At 41.3% G+C, this 11,295-nt stretch overlaps 1 non-coding gene and 1 pseudogene across 1 annotated transcript; one reads left to right on the top strand and one right to left on the bottom strand.

The window, feature by feature from the left end:
- Window positions 1-500: 500 nt before the first annotated feature.
- LOC121440190 lies at window positions 501-1,217 on the bottom strand (annotated as a pseudogene).
- On the top strand, window positions 826-986 carry LOC121440194. Its single transcript, XR_005973339.1, has one exon. It is a non-coding gene; the product is annotated as a U1 spliceosomal RNA (small nuclear RNA).
- Window positions 1,218-11,295: the final 10,078 nt, after the last annotated feature.

Genomic DNA, 11,295 nt, shown 5'->3' with positions numbered 1-11,295 from the left:
GGAGAACTGCAGGAAAGGGTGAAGCCCATGGGGGCAAGACCCTCCCAGATGCCTAAGGAGGGATCATGTCTGACCCCCACTCTTCTCTTTACCCCTAAAGGGGCTTGGGAAAGAGATACAGGCAGAGAAGGGGGCTGGTTCCCAGTCTATACAAGTGATGCTTGGGGGTGAAGGACTATGGAGAGCAGGAGAGCAGACTGGGATAAAGGACACAGACCATTTGCCAGAATCCACAGCTTTCTGATTCCAAATTGAATTAAAAAAAATAATGGAGGTGGGGGGACCTAAACCACAAGCAATACCTTTCCCCCTTTCCCCCACAAGGGCTGTGAGGGCAGAGGCAGGTGGCTTCACCAAGGCCATGGCTCCCTCATTCCTGGCCAAGGGAGCTAGGTGAATTGCAGGGTCTCCCCGACAGTTTGAAGGGGTGAGGAAAACCAAAATAAAACTTCAAATAAATTGTATAGGAGTCCAGCCAAGGCCCCAGCCAGAGCAGAACCCAACTGGGGGAAGGGCCTCTGTAGGCTCAAGGATCACTGATGCCACCATCACCACCCTGGGAGCCAGTTATTTTGCCATGGCCTTGATTGCAACAGCTGCCTCCTCTGTCATGGCAGACAGCACCATGATCAGGATCTCTTCTCCACAGTCATACTTCTGGTCAATCTCCTTGCCAAGGTCTCCCTCAGGCAGACGAAGGTCCTCTTGTACCTCCCCACTGTCCTGGAGCAGGGATAGGTATCCATCCTGGATGCCAATCAGCTGGAAATCGTTCCTTTTGATGTTGGGGACATCCATATTGTGAGTTGATGGGCAGATATCTTCATATTACCTGGCAGGGGAGATACCATGATCACGAAAGTGGTTTTCCCAGGGCGAGGCTTATCCATTGCACTCCGGATGTGCTTACCCCTGCAATTTCCCCAAATGCGGGAAACTTGACTGCATAATTTGTGGTAGTGGGGGACTGCGTTCACGCTCTCCAATTAAAAAAAAAAGACAAAAAAAATGTCAATACCAACCAGGTGGACCTTGGCATGGCCATGCTTGCCAGTCTTTGAAGTAGACATCTCAACGATCTTAAATGGCTGGCCTTTGAGCACCACAAAACCATTCTTACGTAATGCTGAGCCCTGCATGGGGAAGGTGGCTGAGGCCCCTGCATCACCTGTCTGGAAGTCCAAGTCATCTGCCATTTTTTTGTTTTTGTTTTTGTTTTTTTTTTTTGGTTTTTCGAGACAGGGTTTCTCTGTGGTTTTGGAGCCTGTCCTGGAACTAGGTCTTGAGGCTTCGATTCCAACTACTGACTCAACCCCGTCTGCTCGCCTTGAGCCCAACTGCTGCCTCCGAACCCGCTGCCGCTGCCTTTGCTGCCTCTAGCGCCGCTGCCGCCACTGCTGCACACGGGTCTTAGTACGCAGGTGCCAACTCCCCACTTTGTAGGAGTTCTTCGGTAGAGTTTTTGGGGTGGCTTATGTACACTATCATATCATCTGCAAATAGCAAAAGTTTGACTTCCTCCTTTCCAATTCAAATCTCCTTGATCTCCTTATGTTGTCTTATTAATATTGCTAGAACTTCAAGCACTATATTGAAGAGGTATGAAGAGAGTGGACAGCCTTGTCTTGTTCCTGATTTTAGTCGAATAGCTTTGTGTTTCTCTCCATTTAATTTGATGTTAGCTTGCTGTATATTTCTTTTATTATATTTAGGTATGAACCTTGTAGTCCTAATTTCTCCAAGACCTTTATCATAAAGGGGTGTTGAATTTTGTCAAATGCTTTTTCAGCATCTAATGAAATGATCATGTTTTTTTTTCTTTTTATTTATATGATGGATTACATTGATAGATTTTTGTATCTTGAACCAGCCCTCCATCTCTGGGATGAATCCTACTTGATCATAATGTATAATTTTTTGGATATATTTTTAGATTCGGTTTCCCAGGATTTTATTGAGAATTTTTGCTTCGATGTTCCTGAGTGAGATAGGCCTGTAATTCTTGTTTGAGTCTTTGTGTTGTTTTGGTATCAGTGTAACTGTGGCTTCATAAAAGGAGTTTGGCAATGGCTCTTCTGTTTCTATATTGTGAAATACATTAAGGAGTATAGTTATTAGTTCTTCTTGGAAGTTCTGGTAGAATTCCGCTTTGCAATCACCTGGTCCAGGGCTTGCTTTTTTTTTTTTTTTTTTGGTAGGAAGGTTTTTGATGACAGCTTCTAATTCCTTGTGACTTACAGGTCTATTTAAATTGTTCACCTGCTCTTGAATTAATTTTGGTATGTGGTCCATTTCTTTTACATTTTCTAATTTTGTGGCATACAGGCTTTTGTAGTAAGATCTAATGATTCTCTGACTTTCCTCTGTGTCTGTGGTTATGTCCTCATTTTCATTTATGATCTTATTAATTTGTGTGTTCTCTCTCTCTGCCATTTGATTAGTTTGGATAGGGGTTAGTCAATTTTGTTGATTTTCTCCAAGAACCAGCTTTTTGTTTCATTGATTCTTTGGATTGTTTTCTGTGTTTCTGTTTTGTTGATTTCAGCCCTCAGTTTGATTATTTCAAGTCTTCTACACCTCCTGGGTTAGTCTGCTTTTTTTCTAGAGTTTTCAGGTGTGCTGTTAAGTCTCTAATGTGTGCTTTCTCTGTTTTCTTTATATGGGCACTTAGTGCTATGAACTTTCCTCTTAGCACTGCTTTCATCGTGTCCCATAGGTTTGAGTATTCTGTCTCTTTATTTTCATGAAATTCAAGGAAGACTTAAATTTTTTTTATTTCTTCCTTGACCCAGGGGTGGTTAAGTAGTTGACTGTTCAGTTTCCATGAGTTTGTAGGCTTTCTGGGGGTAGAACTGTTGCTGAATTCTAGCTTTATTCCATGGTGATCCAATCGTACACAGGTGGTTACTACAATTTCTTTGTATCTATGGATTTTTGCTTTGTTACCAAGTATGTGTTCAATTTTTGAGAAGGTTCCATGATATGCTGAGAAGAAGGTATATTCTTTTCTGTTTAGGTGGAATGTTCTATAGATGTCTGTTAAGTCCATTTGCTTCATTACCTCCATTAATTCTCTAATTTCTCTGTTAGGTTTCTGTCTGATTGACCTGTCCATTGGTGAGAGAGGAGTGGTGAAATCTCCTACTATTAGAGTGTGGGGTTTGATGTATGCTTTGAGTTCTAGTAATGTTTTTTTACATATGTGGGTGATTTTATATTAGGGGCATAGATATTCAGGATTGAGACTTCATCCTGATGAATTGTTCCTGTTATGAGTATAAAGTGTCATTCTCCATCTCTTCTGATTGATTTTAATTTGAAGTCAGTTTTGTTAGATATTAGTATAGCCATACCCGCTTGTTTCTTTGGTCCATTTGATTGGAAAACCTTTTCCCAACCCTTTACTCTGAGGTAGTGTCTGTCTTTGAGACTGAGGTGTGTTTCTTGTAAAGAGCAGAATGTTGGATCCTGTTTTTTGTATCCATTCTCTTAACCTGTGCCTTTTTATAGGTGAATTGAGTCCATTAATATTAAATCATATCAATAACCAGTGGTTGCTAACTCCAGTTATTTTTTCTGGTTGTAGTGTTTGTGTGTTTCCCTTCTTTGAGATGTGCTGGCAGAGGATTGTTAGGTGCTTGTGTTATTATAAGTGTTTTTGGCTTCCTTGGTTTGTGGTTTTCCTTTTAGTATTTTCTGTAAGGCTGGGTTTGTGGCTATGTATTGTTTAAATCTGATTTCTTGCTGGAATATCTTGTTTTCTCCATCAATGGTGAATGCAAGTTTGGCTGGGTATAGTAGTCTGGGCTTGCATCTATGGTCTCTTAGTGTCTTCAGCACATCTATCCAAAACCTTCTGGCTTTCATGGTTTCCATTGAGAAGTCAGGTGTAATTCTGATAGATTTCCCTTTATATGTTACTTGACCTTTTCCCCTTGCAGCTCTTAATATTTGTTCTTTATTCTGTATGTTTTGTGTTTTGATAATTATATGGCGAGGGGATTTTTTTTTTTGGTTCAGTCTATTTGGTGCTCTGTATTCTTCTTGTACCTTCATTAGAAATATTCTTCTTTAGATTGAGGAAGTTTTCTTCTATAATTTTGTTGAATATATTTTCTGAGCCTTTGAGCTGTAATTCTTCTCCTTCTTCTATTCCTATTATTCTTAGGTTTGGTCTTTTCGTGGTGTCCCAGATTTCCTGGTTGTTTTGTGCTAAGAATTTCTTGGATTTGTTATTTTCTTTAATCAATGAGTTTATTTCCTCTATAGTATCTCCAATGTCTGAGATTCTTTCTTTTATCTTTTGTATTCTGTTGGTTATACTTGTCTCTGTAGTTCCTGTTCGTTTACCCAGAATTTCCAAATCCAGCCATTCCTCTGTTTTTGTTTTCTTCATTACCTCCATTTTATTTTTCCAGTCTTGAACTATTTCCATTACCTGTTTGGTTACTTTATCTTGGTTTTCTTGGGTATCTTTGAGAGATTTATTCATTTTAACATCCTGTTTAAGGTCCTCTATTATTTTCATAATGCTACGTTTAAAGTCAATTTCGTCTGCTTCTTCTGGAATAGGGTGTTCAAGTCTTCTTGTTGCGTGATCCCTGGAATCTGGTGTTGTCATGTTGCCTTTCTGGTTGTTGGAGGAATTCTTGTATTATCACCTGCCCATCTCTTCCTTCAAATGCAGCCAGGAGACTCTTGGCATATTGGTCCAATCTATGCTGTGACTGACCCTAGGTGGATCTCCTCAGTGCAGGAGCAAGAACTGTTCCTGAGCCAAGGTCCTCACAGACAATAGGGCAGGGGGAGGCAGGGTCATGTGGAACAAAGAAGCCCCTGCAGCAGGAGCTGGAGGGGCCCTGTGCTCCTTTCCCAGACGTTCCACCCTGCCCAGGGATGGCACCCACTCACTGGTCTGGATGGTTCTCCTTAGTACAGGGACAGGGACTCCTGGAGGTCCAAGCACCCCACAGACAAAAGGGCAAACTTGAGGGTGAGGGGAGGGTCATGTGGAACAAAGAAGCCCCTGCAGCAGGAGCTAAATGTGCCCTGCACTCCCTTCCAGCCAGGAGGGTGCACACTCCCTCCTCTGGGTAGATAGCCTCAGTGCAGGAGTAGGAACTGTTCCTGGGACAAGGATCACAGACAATAGGGCAGGCTTGGGGGAGGCAGGGTCCTGTGGAACAAAGAAGCCCTTGAAGCAGGAGGTGAAGGGGCCCTGTACTCCTTTCCCAGACGTTCTGCCCTGCCTCGGGATGGCACCCACTCACCCATCTGGATGGTTGCCCTTAGCACAGGGACAGGGACTCCTCAAAATTGAGAAACTTCTATCAGCCAATAAAATTTTCTAAAAAGTGAAAAGACAGCCTATAATCATAGGACATTTTATATTTAATTTTAAAAAACTGTCCAGGAGATAAAAGAATTTATGTAACTTAAAAAGAAATGTTGGAAATGTAATTTAAAATGAGTAGAATATGAACTAGTATTTCTTCCATATAGTTGTACAAAGGGCTAACAAAAACAATTAAGGAAACTCAGCCATATTAAAATTAGTGTTTAGTGAACTTCGAATTTAAAGGCACATTACTTTTTAAAGCAAATTACAGCTGATGTTGAGAACTTGGACCAATTGAAACCCAAGTACACGTCTAACAGGAATGCAGAATAGAATTCTCCCATGCAATGCACTCTAGCTTTCCTCAGTATGTTAAATGTGGAATTACCTCATAATCCAGCTATTTAATTATTTTGTTTATGTAGAAAATAATTAAAAACATATATACAAACAGAAATTCATTTATGATCATTGAAGCATTATTCAAATAACTAAAAGATGGTAATAATCCAAATGTCAGTTGACTGTCAAACTAAAAACAAAAAACAAAATTTGATATATCTATATGGTGGAATTCTAATCCATAGAAAATAAAGTGGTGATACAAGTTAAAACATAGATTACCTTGAGTCCATATATAAAGGCTCAAAGAGTGTATGTTTCTATTTATATAAAATATTCATGAGATACATTCATGAAAGCGAAAATCAGATTAATGTTTTCTAGATGTTGAGGAAAGTGACAATGTGAATGACTATTCATATGGGGTTTCCATTCTTGGTGAAGAAATTTTCCTAAAAGTAGATATCAACAGTGATTGCACTGCACTGTGAATATACCAAACACTATTAAGTATAAATTTTATGCTATGCCATTTTTACAGAATATAAGATGACAAGAAAATTTTTAATAAAGAAGGACAAACATTTATTGAATAATGCAATGAGGGGTAGGCTATAAACCACTCTATAGATATAAGGTATAAAATATTTGTTTGGCCTGAAAACAAATGAGTTAGGTAATTTGATAAATGAGTAGTAAGTTAGAAACGTAAGATTAAATACAACCCACTGATTAGTTACTTCATTATATAATTGTAAAAATAAAGGAGAAGGTGGGAGAGGGGAGGAAGGAAGGAGAAAAAGGGAGAGAAGGAAGGAGAAGGAAAAGAAGGAGGAAAATAGAGATTATTTTTAAAATTTCTCAGCAATGTTTGGTTTATTCCTTCTCTTTCCACCATTTGTATTAGGGAACAACTTTTTGAATGTAGTTTATCTGCATCATGTCAGCAATAAAAAGTATGACGTGCATTTCTGGTCTACATACAAAACCAAACACTAAAGGCAAATAATGCTTTTCATTTGATTGTGGTGTGTAATGATGTAACTGAGGAAAAGAATGCTGAGAGAAGCTGAAACACAGAAAGATGGACCACAGCTCTCAACCTGCTAATTTAGCTGCTAGAAAATTCCCAATTTAAACTATTTTCTCTTCACATTTGAGAGGTAAAATATTTTACTCAGTTATCAGTCATGTTGCAGATCCAACCCCGATGTTTCTACAAACATATTATAAACTTATAAGCAAGAATTTTAGAGGAAACGTGTCGCAAGCTAAATGGATCAGCATGTTTAAGGCATGTGAAGGACTTACGTCTCACGTATCTTGATGTTTTGTTAGCCCTGCATGTGGGAGAAGGGGATAGCTAGCTCTTTGAATTTTCTTTCATATGAACACTCTCTCAACAAGTCAACATCATCATTATGACATAATCAGGTTCCAAAAACTCTACCTCCTAAGACCAATACAATGGGGACTGTGAGCTCAGTCCAGTGCTCTGATGTGGGTCTCTGTCTCTATCTCCATCCATCACCGGACAAAGGTTCTATGGTGATACTCGAGATATTCACCAGTGTGACTTTGGGACAAGGCCAGTTCAGGCACCCTCTCCTCTGCTGCCCAAGGAACAAGCTGGGGACATCCCTGTGGACACCTGGGATCCCCTCTAGAGCCAAGTCTCTTGCCAACCCTAAAATGGTTCCCTTAATTAAAATATCTTCTTCCCTGTTCCTATATACACCCTTCCTCCATCTCAACCCTCCCACTCCCCCAAGCTCTGCCCAATCCTTCCCTTCTCCTTTCTCTCTCCCTCTCTCTACTTCCCCCAACCCCACACCTACATCCACCCCCTTGCTCCCAACTTTTGCCCTGCAATCTTGTCTGCTTCCAATTTCTAAGAGGATCTATATATGCTTTTCTTTGGATTCACCTTATTATTTGGCTTCTCTAGGTTTGTGAACTATAGGCTCAATGTCCCTTGTTTATGGCTAGAGGTCCAATTGAAGGGCAGAAGGAGGGAGATGAGCAAGGAAGTCTGGACCACGAGAGGTTGGTCCACCCACTGAGACAGTGTGCCTTATCTAATGGGAGCTCACCAAAGCCAGCTTACTGGGAGCCGAACGAGCATGTGACCAGACCGGACTCTCTGAATGTGGCTGACGATGGGGGCTGACTGAGAAGCCATTGATAATGTCACTGGGACTTTTTTCTACTACATCTACTAGCTTTTTGAGACCCTAGTCTGTTTGGATTCACAGCTTTCTAAGCCTGGTTGGAGCGGGGAGGGCCTTGAATTTCCCACAGGGCAGAACCCTGACTTCTCTTAAGACTGGAGGAGGAGGAAGGAGGGTGAGTGGGGGAGCGGGAGGGGAATGGGAGGAGGGGAGGAAGTGAAAATTTTTAAATGGAAAAATTAAAAAAAAACAATAGGGATTGTGATTTCAACGTAGGAGGTAATATAAACATCAATTACAGCAATACAATGATGGCATTTCATAGTTATATAAACTATTTTATCAGTGGAGTGGGATAAAATATCTAACATTTCATAGTTTCACTATTCTGGATGATTTATTTAGGTTCTTTGTCCCTGTACCTTTCATCTGTAACAGAGATAATGAAGTCATCTATTTCATAGGGTTGTGGGAGTTAAATGAGTTAAAATATATACATGCAAAAATTTTAGAATAGTTATTAGCAATTTTTAACTGCTATATAACTATTAAAACATTTTTTGTCTTTTAATCATGTCTCATTTATTATTTCTATGTTCTTTTTATCAATTTTTTAAATTTATTTATTTATTTATTAAAGATTTCTGCCTCCTCCCCGCCACCACTTCCCATTTCCCTTCCTCTCCCCCAATCAAGTCTCCCTCCCTAGTCAGCCCAAAGAGCAATCAGGGTTCCCTGCCCTGTGGGAAGTCCAAGGACCAATCACCTCCATCCAGATCTAGTAAGGTGAGCATCCAAACTGTCTAGGCTCCCACAAAGCCAGTACATGCAGTAGGATCAAAAACCCATCGCCATTGTTCTTGAGTTCTCAGTAGTCTTCATTGTCCGCTATGTTCAGCGAGTCCAGTTTTATCCCACGCTTTTTCAGACCCAGGCCAGATGGCCTTGGTGAGTTCCCAATAGAACACCCCCATTGTCTCAGTGTGTGGGTGCACCAAAACTCAAGTCCAAATGGATTAAAGACCTCTATATCAGTCTGAACACACTGAACCTGAGAGAAGAGAAAGTGGGAAGTACTCTACAACACATGGCACAGGAGACCACTTCCTATGTATAACCCCAGCAGCACAGACATTAAGGGCAACATTGAATAAATGGGGCCTCCTGAGACTGAGAAGCTTCTGTAAAGCAAAGGACAATGTCACTAAGACAAAAAGGCAACCCACTGACTGGGAGAAGATCTTCACCAACCCCGCAACTGACAAAGGTCTGATCTCCAAAATATATAAAGAACTCAAGAAACTAGACTGTAAAAGGCTAATCAACCCAATTATAAAATGGGGCACTGAGCTGAACAGAGAATTCTCAACAGAAGTTCAAATGGCCAAAAGACACTTAAGGTCATGCTCAACTTCCTTAGCAATCAGGGAAATGCAAATCAAAACAACTTTAAGATACCATCTTACACCTGTCAGAATGGCTAAACTCAAAAACACCAATGATAGCCTTTGCTGGAGAGGTTGTGGAGTAAGGGGTACACTCATCCATTGCTGGTGGGAATGCAAACTTGTGCAACCACTTTGGAAAGCAGTGTGGCGGTTTCTCAGGAAATTTGAGATCAACCTACCCCTGGACCCAGCAATACCACTCTTGGGAATATATCCAAGAGATGCCCTATCATACAACAAAAGTATATGCTCAACTATGTTCATAGCAGCATTGTTTATAATAGCCAGAACCTGGAAACAACCTAGATGCCCTTCCACGGAAGAATGGATGAAGAGTGTATGGAATATATACTTATTAGAGTACTACTCAGCAGTAAAAAACAATGACTTGAATCTTCTGTTTAATCCTAATGCTCTTAATAGTACTTCTCATCATATAGTTTCTATACCAGCTTTCCCTGATGGATCCATAAGACATAAACTCATGTTCTTGTCCTCTTCATAGTCCCAAGTCCTATCTGTGGGAACACAGATTAAGCACTAATTTCCATGATGATTTTCCCCATAACCTCTTCTGCTCTGTGCCATTTCCACACTCCGTGGCTTTGCTCTGGTAACACAAGTTCATTCACTGGCTTTCTCTGCCATGTACCATAAGAACAGATCTTGCTCCAGTGCCTTGATATGATACCTACTTCTCAATACACACATTGCTTAGCCATTTTCCTACTGCAAAAACCTCGGCTGTCAGAGTTATCCCCATGTCCCCAGTCCTACTTCTGATCACACCGTTATGTAACTGCCTTGCCTTGTGAGTGCCCCTATTCCATATACACCTCCTTTATCTCCAAATATAAAGCCCTAGACCTGAATGCAGAATCAGTCATCAGTTTTCCTCATGACACTCAACTTATCCTTTGCTATGTCTGGACTAGCCAACTGTGCATTGGCTTTGCATGGGAATTTTCCAAGAATAACATTTCACAGCCTCAAAACCACACTTCTTTTTTTTTTGAGATACAATAATATTTACTTTTTTTTAGAATTTATACATGCTTTTTTAAATTTATTTATTTATTAAGGATTTCTGCCTCCTCCCCGCAACCGCTTCCCATTTCCCTCCCCCTCCCCCGATCAAGTCCCCCTCCCTCATCTGCTCGAAGAGCAATCAGGGTTCCCTGACCTGTGGGAAGCCCAAGGACTGCCCACCTCTATCCAGGTCTCGTAAGGTGAGCATCCAAACTGCCTAGGCTCCCCCAAAGCCAGTACGTGCAGTAGGATCAAAAACCCACTGCCATTGTTCTTGAGTTCTCAGTAGTCCTCATTGTCCGCTATGTTCAGAGAGTCCGGTTTTATCCCAGGCTTTTTCAGACCCAGGCCCGCTGGCCTTGGTGAGTTCCCGATAGAACATCCCCATTGCCTCAGTCTGTGGGTGTACCCCTCGCGGTCCTGAGTTCCTTGCTTGTGCTCCCTCTCCTTCTGGACCTGATTTGGACCTTGAGATTTCTGTCCGGTGCTCCCATGTGGGTCTCTGTCTCTGTCTCCTTTCATCGCCTGATGAAGGTTAATATTCAGGAGGATGCCTATGTGTACCCAACCAGTAGTCATGCAAGTCCTACATCAGATTTCATCAAATACAAATTCATCTGATCCATCTCTACACTTCAGTTCGACCCCGTGTTTGCAGGAATCTAACACATGATTGGCTCAGGACAAAAGACGGATACCACATGAGAACTGAAGGAGACTTTGAAAGGACAAACAAGACCCATACCCATTCAAACCAGACCATATGCCAGTATTATTAACTGTGTAGCAGACACAAAAAATCTCCACTAACCAAGAAGATATTTGCAATTGATACTTGCTGGAAAAAGAAGATCAGAGCTGCCACCGTGCGTCCCTGCATGTGTGCACATTACCTCAGCTGGTCCGCCCGAGACCCCCTGAGCGCAAACCCTAGTCCCCCGAATGGCCCCATTTCCACTCCGACAAG

Source organism: Microtus oregoni, unplaced genomic scaffold (assembly GCF_018167655.1).
Source record: "Microtus oregoni isolate MIOR12 unplaced genomic scaffold, Mior012 000066F_000, whole genome shotgun sequence".
Taxonomy (NCBI): Eukaryota; Metazoa; Chordata; class Mammalia; order Rodentia; family Cricetidae; genus Microtus; species Microtus oregoni.
Note: the sequence above shows the minus strand (reverse complement) of the source record. Positions and strands in the feature narration are given on the sequence as shown.